At 34.5% G+C, this 15,487-nt stretch overlaps 1 protein-coding gene and 1 long non-coding RNA gene across 3 annotated transcripts in view; one reads left to right on the top strand and one right to left on the bottom strand.

Moving 5' to 3' along the window:
- LOC114330063 (nephrin-like) overlaps window positions 1-15,487 on the top strand; it is a 197,134-nt gene that overhangs the window by 36,978 nt on the left and 144,669 nt on the right. The gene's annotated exons all lie outside the window — the stretch shown is intronic.
- On the bottom strand, window positions 1,609-13,664 carry LOC126887072 (uncharacterized). 2 transcript variants are annotated; one of them, XR_007698947.1, is made up of 3 exons: window positions 13,583-13,664; window positions 12,640-13,293; window positions 1,609-2,475 (listed from the first exon to the last, which is right to left on the bottom strand). It is a non-coding gene; the product is annotated as an uncharacterized LOC126887072 (long non-coding RNA). The 2 variants fall into 2 exon arrangements; XR_007698946.1 differs by lacking the exon at window positions 1,609-2,475 and adding an exon at window positions 11,310-12,154.

The raw sequence follows: 15,487 nt of genomic DNA, 5'->3' as shown, positions 1-15,487 counted from the left end.
AAAATGAGCCTATTCTTATACTGTCCGGGACATGAACCGGAATACAGTATGAGGTGTTTCACTGAGATCCGTGCATCCACTAGATCTATGTATTTCTGGATAATAGAAGCAATTTCATTGCTCCCTCGTTTTCCTTCAGTTTCTCCCTAGATGTAACAAAAGCCTTCTCTACTGCCATTTTCATAAAAACATAAGTTGTATACGGCGTATTTTCTTGAATAATAGAGTAACATGCTTTCGCCATGCGGAGTGTTCAATACCTTTTGAAGATCAAAAGATGTACAAATTAAATCTGTGCGTTTCTGACTCATTTCACAATGAAAACTATACCTTTCCTTGCTAGCTTTCTTTTCCATAAGGTGGTCTTGCTTTTCTGCTTTGCTCTCTTCAGTGTTTGCTGCATCAAATTTAATACATTTGAGACATTTATTTTTCTTAGGAATATGAAAGCCTATATTAAATTCAGTATTAAATATGTTTAAAAAAATTTTTCACTGGCATAGTCTATTCCCTCGGATGTTTTCTCGTCTTTGTAAATACGGTACAAATTTTTTTTGGTTCTTAAATTCAACTGGTAAATAAAGTTTAGTAGTATCCTTTCGACAGTAGTGAGAGGGAAGTGCTGGCAACTTCTTGATGAAGTTTATAACGCTTTGTCGTGTAGTTTCCTTAGTTTTATTAGCAGGTATGATTTTACCTCTTAGATCATCTTTTGCAGATCCCTCAATGGAATTTGTTAGTGTATAATACACATAAGTTTGTGTAATGTCTAGGGTGTTAAGTAGAAACTGCTGGCAGACTCTTCGTCTATCTTCGTTATCATTAATGTAATATTCGTACGAAAAAGAACGTTTCCCACTATCTTTTGAACGTTTTCTCTTGATAGAATTTCGTCGGCTCATATTTACAATCCAATCGCGTTGTCTAGCACTACTCAAACTCCAAACAATGATGAAACAATGACATGATGAAACAATGACAATCTTCGTTTTTCGGGTACATTCTGGCAGCCATTGCCGCATTTTTTTCCGATACAAGGATTAAGTTTAATTCCTCTTTTAGAACGTATTGTTCCGTCTGCTCGGGTATAATCTTGACCTCTATTTTTAAGATCCTTTCTATTCTTTCTATAATTTATTCGTTTTGTTTTTTTACCTTTTTCGCCAACTATGCCAATATCATCTGTTTTACTGGCTAACTCCTTACTTACCTTCTGTGTTTTTTGACTATCTTTTTCTTAGGCCTCTTATTATGGGTAGATGTATCTGAAGACGTGTTGTAACAAAAACGAGGTTTTGTTGTGGCAGAATAGATATAGCTTAAAAGGGTAGTTACTTATTTATGGAAGTTTCCTCAAACTAGGCTAGCTGGAAATTGAAGAGACTAAACAGTAGGGCTCAGGGGAGGATCAGGCCGTATTTGCACGCCCTAGTAAGACGGTACCTACTGAAATACTTGAATGATAAAGAAAATAAATTAATATAAGGAGTAATGAAAAGAAAAGAACTATTGACCAAGAAGATATTCAGAAGTAGTGTTGAGCGCCAGGGAAGAATTGAATATTTTTTTCTCCACGTGACCTATATTGCTGTACCTAACTAATACTATTAAAATGGTAGGATAATAAAACATATATGTACAACCAACAAATTTAATGAAAAAAAAAATACCTATAACCCCTATATACAATTTTATACAAACTAGCTAACCACCTGACGTACTAAGCTAGTACGCTCCTGTCTATTACACAGATATTACAGTAGAGAAAAGCAAATATATTGAATTTATTATACCAAGACAGTTAATGGATCTAAATATGGGTGTACAAAAACTTATTATTAAGGAGGATTACAATATTGGTTGACAATCCCACATCTGATCGGAATGACACACCGGACAATACTGATATATTGTGATAATAACCCGAGATAGTGTGCACAGTATCTTACCAGATAGGTTATGGTCTCCGGACTATTTTAAATAAAATAAAATGCAAATACAATAATGAAAATGACATATAAAAGTTGTGGAAAAGAAAAATATTGATTATGATTACGTTAATTTATTTTAGAAAAATGAATTTATATGATTATTAAGATTATATATGTTATTAAAAATGTTAAAGTTGAAATATGTTACGAAAAGGATTGAAAATGTAAATTTTAATAATAAAACCTGTCGTTTCTACAAACAGTAGGCCTGTGGCTTCTCCAAACTCCGGTTAAGTTGATGCGGGAGAGCCAAGTAAGGTATATTCCAGGTTTCCTCTACCTTAGGGGGAGTACTTCTCACCAACCAGAAGGTACGACGATGTGGTGCGACAAGGAGGTACTTCCTAGCACCGGGAAAACTGTCTATCTCCAAAAAAAAACAAAAAATAAAATCCATCCAATGCCAAAGGAACTCAAAATTATCCTCTATTTATGCCATATCCCAAAAAAAAAGGATTGACTTAATCTTGATCTCCACCAGTGGCTAAAAAAACAAACCTTGATCAGCTGATTGCCTTGACCACAAAAGAAACAGGGCCTCTGCAAAAAGGTGTATCACCTTATCAGAACTCGACAGAGAAAAAATCTAAGTAAAAATTGAGTTTGACGTCCATGTTTGAAGTCATTGACCTTGATTATCCTTGACTGGAAAGAGCCTTTTTAAACGAATATAAGGAAGTATTTGAACAAGTAAATATGAATCTGGTAATTAAGATTACTTTATGGAGTTATATAAAGGAAAGAAGGAGAATGGTCATTAATTCCAAACTGATTCTGAACTGGAAATATATAGTTAGAAAGAATTCTTTTCTCTGTAGAAAAAAATAAGTGCGATGGTATTGAAGTATTGCAAATCTGATGATTGAAGAATAACCATTCATTTAAAGGTAATATATGTAAGATATTTGAAATGAATAACAGGGTTATTTTTTATTTAAGGAAAAAAACATCATTTTTTTAATACATACCCATTACTCTTCAAAAAGGTGTTGGAAAACAAAAAAAACCTCTTCTTTTCAAAACCACTTAACAACCAAGAACAAAACAACTTCTTCCCACGTAAACGTATATTCTATTCAAACATTTCAACTAAAATTTTATATTCTCTGTAATGGCCACTGGCGTGATGGCTGATGGGTCTGATTTCAACAACAGCCGAGATTGAAGTGACGAATAGCCCCTTCTTCAATGACAATCACGTCAGCCGGAAGCCGTATCGACACACAAACCAACTTCTAGGTTCTGAATTCCCCAAAAGTTACCAATTTTGTCGTCGATCAACGGCAACTTTCAATACAATTGTCTGTAAAGTTGGTTGCATACCTAGTTACTATTGGAATAAATATTTTAGTAACGATGGTAATAACTAATCGTTACATTCCCCCGTTACTCGGAGAAAAAAAAATTGATCTAATGAACAATTTTTTTTTATACATATATAAATACTCAATACAAGTATCCATAAAAAAGAAATCACACGCTGTGGGATCCAACACAGGCGTGAATAACCAAATATCTAAAATATACTACGAATCTAAGAATACTACTCTACTCTAAAATAACCTATATTGGTGACACAGAACTCGTAGGACAAGTTCTCGGTGGCATACTTCATAAAGACCAAATTGTGTTCAAGTTGATTCAGTAGATTTTTATAAAACCCCAAATTATAGTCAACAAGAACACCATAATAACCATATTCATAACTGCAAAACAAAGCATAACCTATACAACGACTAACTTATAAACACTTACATTTGACTCGATCGATTATACCTAACCGCAAATTATGAGTCATGTAAATGGAGTTGTCCTAATGACCAATATATCACATATGGTACCAACATACATATTTAAGGTTTATTATAACCCTTTTCTAAATTACATAATTCAGATAAATCCTAATCAAAAAAAATGTCGAATGGGACGAGTAATACAAGATCGTTCTATCGATGGACAACAGATTTAAATAGAGCATATCCAAAGTGAACAATTAGTAGATTTCGTAGCCAATTCGCAATAAGCCAACATAGACCATAGTATATCAAAATAAATATAAGAGTTATTGACAAGAAAGGAAAATATTGTAGCAAGCCTTTTATCCTAAATTGATCCGACATTAGACAACAGATTTATATTGAAGCATATCCAAGGTGGAACAATCAGGCAGATTTAATTGAGCAACGCTACAACCTAGTACTAAATGTACTAATGATGATTACATATTTGTTACCATGACCCTAACTCAACCGATCATCAGATTTGTATCAGATTCAATGGGAGATCTATCTAAGGGTAACTAATCGAATAGTTGACCTAACAGAAGTTAGCTTACTCTGGGATTCTCTAACTATAGCTATAGCTACAACAGAATGATAAGAATGGCCAGAAGAAGCTAACCAATATTTCGAAGTCATCTCTCATGAAAGAATTCAAGAAGTCACATATTAATAACTCTTATAAATAAATCCAATTATGGAAATACTAGAGAACAAGTAAATCAATTTCTAAAGAAACTGCAGATTAAGAAATGTTCCCTAGTTACTCACAGAGAACAGGATATTGATCCTGACCCTAAGGTACATATGAACAAAAAAAAATTTAGTTCTCGGAAAGATGATGCTTGAACAAAATAATCCCTTGGTGAATACAAAAGCTACAATATTTCAATATAGCAAAGAAGTTACCATCATTATCAGAATAATAAAATAGTAAAACTTAAGAAGGATAGATAAACATACAAGTTAAGACTAAGTTTCTTCAGAATGAATGTAAACTGAAAATCGAATAAGAATGCCTAGTGCATGATTAAAATGATGATGAAACATTCTATCATAAAGATTCAGCATCTGAACTAATTGAGGTATGGCTTGGAACTAGGCAACTGTGAGCAATGAAATCTGCTTCCTATCAGGTGCACAGTCGATAAGCAACAAGTCTCGAACCCACGTATTTGCATAGCCAAGCTAGGCAAACCACTTTCCTAAGAAATGTTCATTACAATAAATAATGAAATGGTTTCATAGTCTTTATCATAAATTTAATCTCAATTAACTTTATCCAAATTTGGACACATGAAGTATAACTTTGGAATCACACTGTATACTAAAATTGCATTTACCCAAACAAATATCACAATGACTTCTTTAGACAAAAATAAGCTAATGTACCAAGGAATCATGCTAAGCATTGAAATAACTTTCCAGTAGAAACTACAAAATCAAATACAAAACAAGATAATCCTAATCTAAACCTATTTGGTAGATACATTAATCTACAAGTGATGACATATATAAGCATAATCACATACAAGGTGTTAACAGCTCCATACCAGTTCAATATTAAGCCCAACTAAGCTAAATCTCAATAATAAACTAATGACACCTCAGATACATAGAATATGGAAAGCTAGAAAGACTACTATAATAGATAAAACATAGAGTCCCCATCTGGTGACTAAAATCAAAATCCAATCGTTAACCTATTCATTGAACAATCGAGTATTTCTAAAATTTAGAAAGAGGAGTTAACTTGATCAAACCTGTTAAGTTAATCTTCTTCTTCTGACGACGAAGATGCTAAGTCGTTGACAGTATTATCTGGTAGTAAGTCCTTTATGTGAAATCGACCAAGTTTCCTGTTGGACGAACTATCTTTTAATTCATATATTAAAGGAGAGATTACTTTACTGACAACACATGGGACATATTTCTGACAAAATTTGGCAGAAATAGCATCACCTTTACTTGACTTAACAAAATTACGTTTTAATACCCGATCACCAACAAAGAATCGCAAATCTCTTTTCCTCAAATTGTATTGACTCTGTGACTTAAGGTAAGAAGATTTTAACTTCTTCCTGATGTCTGCAAATATTGGGGGCAAAGTCTGAACATCATCTAAACGATGAAGTTTCTCAGAGATCTGAGGGAGATTTGAGGAATTGTCTGAAATTAAACCAAAATAATCACCAGACAAAGCAATATTTCTACCAAAATTCAGATAAGCTGGAGAACATTGAGTAACTTCATGGACCGAAGTTCTTATGGCTTGAGCTATCGAGTGGATATACTGGTCCCAAGCTCTGTGATCTGGATAGGTGTACGATCTAAGGGCTGTTACAATACTGCGGTTCACTCGCTCACTATGATTAGCTTGCGGATGGTATGCAGCATTATAAAAGATCTTCTGAACTTTGTACTTAGTTAGAAGATCCTTAAAGGCCTTAGACACAAATTGAGGACCATTGTCACAAGACACAATTTGGGGAACACCAAACAACAAAAAGACTTGTTCCTCCAAATATTTCACAATGGCAGGGACAGCAGCATTCCGAAGAGGAAAAACTAGTGGAAATTTAGTAAAGTAGTCCACAACTACTAAACAATAGGTATAGCCATTGTAACTACGAGGATATGGTCCAATCAGATCCATGGATATCATCTGCCATGGGAAGTCAATGTTCCTAAAAGTACCCATTAATCCAGCTTGTGGCATAGTACTTGGCTTGCAAGTAGCACAAACTTTGCATCTAGATATATATTTCTTAATATAGTTGCGCATGCCAGGCCAATAATATAATTCTGCTATCCTACTAAATGTTTTATAGGAACCGAAATGACCAGATGTCACATTATCATGAAAAGTACGAAGAATTTCATCCCTGTTTGCTGTTGGGACGACAATTTTCCAATCAGACATATTAGACAAAGCTTCTACTGAACTAACAACATGCTTATAAAGGATATTATTTTCTACTTTAAAATCAGGATACTGATCAGGTTCTTGGGTAACCTTTTCCACCATTTTCTGATACCATGCATCCGGAACTAAAGTGGATAAGTCAAGAAGATTGACATCAAATGTTCGAGACAAAGCATCAGCTACTACAACACCATTTGCTTTACGATGGACGATATTATAATCAAAGGCTGACAACTTACAAATCCATCGAGACAAACGTTGGGAGGGGTTACGCATAGAATGCATCCACAATAATGAACTGTGGTCAGTAATAAGGGTGCACTTACGACCTTCTAAATAGTAACGGAAAGCCTCCAAGCCATGAATAATAGCAAGGAGTTCACGCTCTGTAGTGGAGTAATTTTTCTGAGCCTTATTAAGCTTCTTACTAGTATAGGCTATGGGGTGTTCAGAACCATCTTTCATCTGAAAGAGTACGCCACCTGAAGCGGTATTCGAACAATCAGTCATGAGGTAGAAGTGTTCACTGAAATCAGGTGAAGTCATGACCGGAGCACTGGTAAGAGCTTCTTTAATGCGATGAAAAGCATCATCAGCTTCAGGAGTCCAGGTGATAGTCTGGCCCTTTTTCCTATTCTTAAATAGGTCAGTAAGGGGTGATAATAAAGTAGAATAAGAAGGCACAAATCGACGATAGTAACCACACATGCCCAAGATCCTACGTAATTGTGTAGTGGTTTTAGGAATGGGGAAGTCCTTAATAGCGGTTACTTTATCAGGATCTGTTCTCAAACCTTGATGATCAACAACATATCCTAGAAATTTCAAATTAGGACGACAAAAATTACATTTCTCTAAATTAACAGTGAGATTAGCCTCTCTAAGGCGTGAAAATAATTTCTCCAATATTTCAATATGTGAAGAAAAATCAGGAGTAACAACTATGATGTCGTCTAAATAATAGAATACGAATGGTTCGAGTTGGGGACCAATAACCAAGTCCATCAAACGACACATTGTTTGCGGAGCTGAAACTAGACCGAAAGGCATTGTGACAAATTGAAATAACCCTTTACCCCTGACAGCGAAAGCAGTATACTTCTTACTCTCTTCGCTTAACGGAATCTGTAAGAAGGCTTTGGATAAATCGATAGAAGAGATATATTTGGCATTCTGAAGTTTGCTCAGAATTATATCTATCCGAGGGATGGGATAAGCATCTCGATTAGTAGTGATACTATTAAGTTTGCGACCATCGAAGCATACTCGGAATGATCCATCCTTCTTCTTCGTCATCCATAACGGCGAACAATACGAAGAATTTGAATGTTCGATAATGTTTAGAGAGAGCATCGAATCAATTTCTTTACCTAAATCTGCTTGCCATGCCTGAGGTATGGGATATTGATATTGTCTAAACGGAGTTGAAGTGTTCACTTCGATAGTATGAGATATTAAATGTGTACGGCCTAATTTATCTTTGGAAGAGATAGAAGAAAATTTAGAGATAATATTCTCTAACTGGTTCTGTTCTAAGCTAGACAAACTAGAGAACTCACGAATGGCACTTACAGTTGCGACATTAAAGGAAGATATAAACAACGAAAAATCTGAACAGTTTAATGTACTATTAAATGCATTTAAGAAATCCATGCCAAGAATTATAGAATTTTTAACTGAAGGGATAACATAAAATGTAATTATTTTCCGAATATTGGCAAGTACGATTTCTGTGTCAAATTTACCTGTAATTGACTGGATTGCACCATCCGCAGTAGAGACTTGCAGAGAAGAAATAGGCATAACATTAATATCGGTGTTTTCTAACAATTTCAGCGAATACGAACCTATTAAAGAAATGTTAGAGCCACTGTCTAATAGAGCTAAACAAGATTGTCCTAAAATTTCAATTTCAAGATAAGGTCGGTTATCATTATGTTTCCTAACTAATAACGAATTTATATCAAAATCCAAAATATCTGATTTATTTTCAAAATTATCTGGTATTAACATAGACATATTATTATTATTTACAAACGTACAACCTGGTATAGAATTTGGAACTGTTTCCTCGTCCTGATTATGCTTATTACTAAAATTCCAGCTTAAGACTGGAGGGGATAATCTACGATCAAGCGAACCGTACGAGTCAACTGAAGTGTTACTAACAATTACTTTTTCCCGGATTTCGGTTTGCGTGCTGGTCTCCGGTTGGAAGTGTTTCTTCCTTCCTGAGAGGTGTTCGAGCTGCTGGCGGGTATTGGACCTGAAGCTTCGTCTACAGCTGCGGTCATGTTCCCTGATGGTGCTGCTGTTTGAGGAACGCTCAGGGTACGAGCCTCTACATGCTCGTTTCCCGAACACTTAAAACAGTTACGTTTTAATGTGTTGTCTCTACCACAACCGTGGCAAAAAATCCGCGTTTGGGGTCTGGTACAATCACGAAATGCGTGATTAGCTTCCCGACAATTCCAGCAAGAAAAAGAAGAAGTAGTCACAGACACATTCGGTGTATGGGGTCTAGATTGCCAAGAACGATTTCTTGAGGGTTGAGAATTAAAACCAACAGGACCAGAATTGAATTGCGAAGTGGTAGGGGAATTAAGAGACCAAGATAGAGTTTCCTCTAAGCGTTTACATTTTTCTGTGAGGTCTTCTATACTGGCTATATCAACCAGTGCTAATTGGGCATGGTAAAAAGGTAGCAAACATTTTAGAATTATTTTGATTTTCGAACTATCCGTTAAAGGAGTGTCTAATCGACTACACATGCCTAACATAGTATTGATAAACATGGTCACTGATTCTCCAGGTTTCTGCTTGTGGTTCTTGATCTCGTCTAAGAGATCAGTCTGGAAAGAATACGGCAGAAAGTCAGATTTCAGTTTCTGAGCCAAATCAGTCCAAGTGGTAAAGCTACCACGGTTGTTCATAAACCACGTAAAAGCATGGCCAGTAAATAATTCTGCAGAAGCTGAAAAAAGATCCTCTTCACTCACGCCTCTTGAAACACGGAGACATTCTACCCTATCCAAAAATGAAATAACTTTGTCATAGTGGCCTTCACCAGAAAACGAAACTCCCCACTTATGTACCTGCACAGGCTTGGGATGTAACAAGGAATTAGAGGCTTGAACTGGAGAAACAGGAGTGGACGTGGCTAGAGGATTTACTCGAGAATCGAGTTCACCTTCTAGACTGAGAATCCTAATGGACATAGAGCGTTTGTAAAGTTGTTGCTCCTCATCTGAGCAACATAATAAGTGGACACGACCAGAGATATGAGCAAGACGTGAAATGTATCTAGAATACATGCTATCATGGACAGTCCCTCCAAAATTATTTATCTTTTGCGTAAGATCCTCTAGTGTCTCATTTATTCCCTGTTGTTGTTCCAGGAAAGGAATAGCTGCAGCTGAAATTTGTCGGAAGCTCCTATTTCCTTGCTCCTGTTTAAGAGCACCACGCAATAGACTGCGTTTTCTATCACATTTAGCGGATTCTTCAACCTCTATTTCTCTTATCCTCAACTCATAATCTACCTCCTTAACTAATAAATGCTCTGGCTGAAAGGTACACATGGTGGTAGGAAAAATTTAGTAACAATAAGCCCAACCCAACAACGACAAAACGAACCCAACCCAACAAACTAACGACCCAATTAACCGACAATCTACTAAACAAGCTGCTCAACCGACGAGCTGCTAAACTAACGACCTAACAAACCGACAAACCAAATATAACCGAGATATATATTTGGGGTAGATATTTAAAATAATTTAAGTAGATGTTTAAACGAAAATGTATATAAAAAAATGAAAACTTTATAAATTATATATAGGTATGGTAAGCAAAAATTTAGCTAACTGTAGTATATTGTGGCTGCACCTAAATCAAAAGTAGTAATGTACCTAGATATCAAAAAAATAAATAATTCAAAATTTTTCAAAAATAAATATCCAGGTATCACCAAACCGACCAGACCGAACTGTCAACCAATACACCTGTTCAAATATTATCCTACTCACGATTTACAATTATTATTTTAAATAAATTAAAATAGTACCAATACAGCAATACAAGTGCACTAGTGTATTTTCTAAATAACGTACAAAAGGAATCAAAAATGTATCTCTATATAATTACAAAATATACAACAATGAACCAGAAAGATACTTACTAGAAAACTTTACACTAAGCAACAAAATAAAGAAAGGTACTGTCTTACTGAAAATCGGGCTCCACGTTGGCGAGCGTCAATTGTAACAAAAACGAGGTTTTGTTGTGGCAGAATAGATATATCTTAAAAGGGTAGTTACTTATTTATGGAAGTTTCCTCAAACTAGGCTAGCTGGAAATTGAAGAGACTAAACAGTAGGGCTCAGGGGAGGATCAGGCCGTATTTGCACGCCCTAGTAAGACGGTACCTACTGAAATACTTGAATGATAAAGAAAATAAATTAATATAAGGAGTAATGAAAAGAAAAGAACTATTGACCAAGAAGATATTCAGAAGTAGTGTTGAGCGCCAGGGAAGAGTTGAATATTTTCTTCTCCACGTGACCTATATTGCTGTACCTAACTAATACTATTAAAATGGTAGGATAATAAAACTTATATGTACAACCAACAAATTTAATGAAAAAAAAATACCTATAACCCCTATATACAATTTTATACAAACTAGCTAACCACCTGACGTACTAAGCTAGTACGCTCCTGTCTATTACACAGATATTACAGTAGAGAAAAGCAAATATATTGAATTTATTATACCAAGACAGTTAATGGATCTAAATATGGGTGTACAAAAACTTATTATTAAGGAGGATTACAATATTGGTTGACAATCCCACATCTGATCGGAATGACACACCGGACAATACTGATATATTGTGATAATAACCCGAGATAGTGTGCACAGTATCTTACCAGATAGGTTATGGTCTCCGGACTATTTTAAATAAAATAAAATGCAAATACAATAATGAAAATGACATATAAAAGTTGTGGAAAAGAAAAATATTGATTATGATTACGTTAATTGATTTTAGAAAAATGAATTTATTTGATTATTAAGATTATATATGTTATTAAAAATGTTAAAGTTGAAATATGTTACGAAAAGAATTGAAAATGTAAATTTTAATAATAAAACCTGTCGTTTCTACAAACAGTAGGCCTGTGGCTTCTCCAAACTCCGGTTAAGTTGATGCGGGAGAGCCAAGTAAGGTATATTCCAGGTTTCCTCTACCTTAGGGGGAGTACTTCTCACCAACCAGAAGGTACGACGATGTGGTGCGACAAGGAGGTACTTCCTAGCACCGGGAAAACTGTCTATCTCCAAAAAAAAAACAAAAAATAAAATCCATCCAATGCCAAAGGAACTCAAAATTATCCTCTATTTATGCCATATCCCAAAAAAAAAGGATTGACTTAATCTTGATCTCCACCAGTGGCTAAAAAAACAAACCTTGATCAGCTGATTGCCTTGACCACAAAAGAAACAGGGCCTCTGCAAAAAGGTGTATCACCTTATCAGAACTTGACAGAGAAAAAATCTAAGTAAAAATTGAGTTTGACGTCCATGCTTGAAGTCATTGACCTTGATTATCCTTGACTGGAAAGAGCCTTTTTAAACGAATATAAGGAAGTATTTGAACAAGTAAATATGAATCTGGTAATTAAGATTACTTTATGGAGTTATATAAAGGAAAGAAGGAGAATGGTCATTAATTTCAAACTGATTCTGAACTGGAAGTATATAGTTAGAAAGAATTCTTTTCTCTGTAGAAAAAAATAAGTGCGATGGTATTGAAGTATTGCAAATCTGATGATTGAAGAATAACAATTCATTTAAAGATAATATATGTAAGATATTTGAAATGAATAACAGGGTTATTTTTTATTTAAGGAAAAAAAACATCATTTTTTTAATACATACCCATTACTCTTCAAAAAGGTGTTGGAAAACAAAAAAAACCTCTTCTTTTCAAAACCACTTAACAACCAAGAACAAAACAACTTCTTCCCACGTAAACGTATATTCTATTCAAACATTTCAACTAAAATTTTATATTCTCTGTAATGGCCACTGGCGTGATGGCTGATGGGTCTGATTTCAACAACAGCCGAGATTGAAGTGACGAATAGCCCCTTCTTCAATGACAATCACGTCAGCCGGAAGCCGTATCGACACACAAACCAACTTCTAGGTTCTGAATTCCCCAAAAGTTACCAATTTTGTCGTCGATCAACGGCAACTTTCAATACAATTGTCTGTAAAGTTGGTTGCATACCTAGTTACTATTGGAATAAATATTTTAGTAACGATGGTAATAACTAATCGTTACAGTGTTACCTGTATCACTCCACGAACTAGAACCATAAATAAAAAACGGGTCTTCATTATCGGAGATAAATTCACAATATGTCTTTTTGTTAAGTCTGGGTCGTTTGGATCGTTTTGTATTTTGCTTAATATTAATAGGATCAGAAGCAGCATCTTTGGCGACTAAATTTTCCATTGTGTTTGTTATTACATTGCTATTAATTACATTGCTATCAATAGTCCGTTGAAACTCTGCAACAGTGTCAACTGAAACAAAAGAGATGATATTTTATTTATGTTTCATAATAGGGCTAATATAACAAGAATGAATAATAGAAAGACTGGCAATAAATTATCATGAAGGTACATACAAATGAAGCACCCAAAACGTTCGCAAGTTGAGCATTTCAGAGCCGTGTAATGATAATGTTTGCTATAGTGTATCGTCTACCCTTTTCTAAAATGATATTTAAAACTCAAATCATCATCTATCTTTTATCAATTAGTTGAATATTGCAAATTAATATTATTGAAAATAACAAATTCCAATACGAACCTATTCCTTCCAAGGTTGGTGGAGTCTCAGTATTATGGCCATCGGTATTATTGTTTTGCAAACATTCTATTTGTGGGACATCCGTGCTTTTGTGTATTTCTGAAATAAATTACTACAATTTATTTCTCAAACTATTGTATCCATTAGTACTTGTATAGAGAGAAGCTTTGTGTTCATAACATATCCCAAGAAAAATTTAGTCCAAACACTAAACACTCGTCATTTACTTTAAATATAACAGGTAGTAGCCTACGTTTCAATCCCACCAATGCGTTTATTAGAAACAAAAGCCGCATTTATCCTTATAAAGGAAGATGGCAACATAGGCGAAAGTGGAGTAAAAATCATACAATGGTAAATATAGTGAATAAATAATTATTAAATATAATACATACCTGATTTACTTATTGACTGATGATTTTTATAAAATATTCTAGAAGATGAAACATGATCACCCATATTTTCAATGCATGTCAAGGGTTGATTATTATCCAAGTTAATTCCGAAGATTGTTGTTCCTGTGTAGGGTTTGATGCTATTTCGTCTTCGAAGGATAATTTACGTTAAGCATGTACCTGAGAGAATTCGGATATTACTTTTTTATAAAACTTCCTACGGTCCATCATCACGTAACTGTAAAAAAGTTTTTGAATTAGGCAGTTAATGAATATGACAAATTTAATAAATAAACAACTATTTTATATTTAAAATAATACCATAGACTATAGACTAATAATAAATCGGATACTTTTAAGATAATTAACAAACAAAAGGTAATAATTTACTTACTCGGTTCTACTATCACCCTTATCGATAAGGCTCAACAAACGTGATCTCTCCCCGTAACGGCTGATCACTGACTGAAGCGACCTTTGATTGGCACTTCTATTTATAACTTCGTCACTTGCAAAAAATTCGTTAAAAAAACGTTGCATTAAACTACACGTTAATTAAATATGTAATCAGAAAAATGTATATCTTAACCGACACTAAACATCATTTACAATTGCAGTCAAAACAATTTAGGCGCCATTTATAAAAATTGTAATGCTGTCGGTTAATTTAAAAACATTTGTGATAATTTTTTATACGTTACATTAAGCGACACTTCGTATTTTATTAGACATCTTGCAACACAAATTGAACGCCATTCAACCCATTCTGAAAATATGAGGAAAACGCATTAAATACGCGATGTTCAGTAAATGTTAGATAGGAAAAATAATTTAAGTCACCTACCACTAACTAGTATGAACAGAGAAAAACACTTTAAGTATTATTAGTAACATAGTTCAGGATAAGGAAAAACAATGTCACCACCTCTCGCTAGCTAAAAAGGGAAAGCATAAACAATTGGAATGCCAAATATATCAAACGGGTGTTAACTTAAAAGCAACCTATACGGAAATTGACAAAATTTTGTGTCGGTACACTTATCGGCGATAAAAAATGATCCACAAAACTGCAATACTTTAAGCGACATCAAAGTCCTCAGAGAGTGATGAAACTAATACCAATCGACGCAGAAAAAAATGCTGATTTCAGTGATATATAAATGTCATTTTTGATCAAAATGTCGCTTCAAGTGTTTTGCTTTTCCACCGTCGATATGGTCTTTTAGATAGATGGCTTTTGTAATTTTACGGAACTTTGGGAAATATGTTGCAGATTTAAGTTGTAAAGGGAGATGGCTGTATAGGTTCTTTTGAGAAATATGATATAGATTTCTTTACTAACTCAGTGGACGGGATCGGTAAATAAATATCAAAGGTTGAATTCTTGGTGGAGTAGAGATGATTAGGCCTTGCGGAAAAGACATTAAGGTGTTTACGAATTAAGCAAACCGTTTCTAAAATATATAAAGATTGTGGAAGCAATAAAGCACTGAACCTCCAAAAAAAAAGG

Source organism: Diabrotica virgifera, chromosome 6 (assembly GCF_917563875.1).
Source record: "Diabrotica virgifera virgifera chromosome 6, PGI_DIABVI_V3a".
NCBI lineage: Eukaryota > Metazoa > Arthropoda > Insecta > Coleoptera > Chrysomelidae > Diabrotica > Diabrotica virgifera.
Note: the sequence above shows the minus strand (reverse complement) of the source record. Positions and strands in the feature narration are given on the sequence as shown.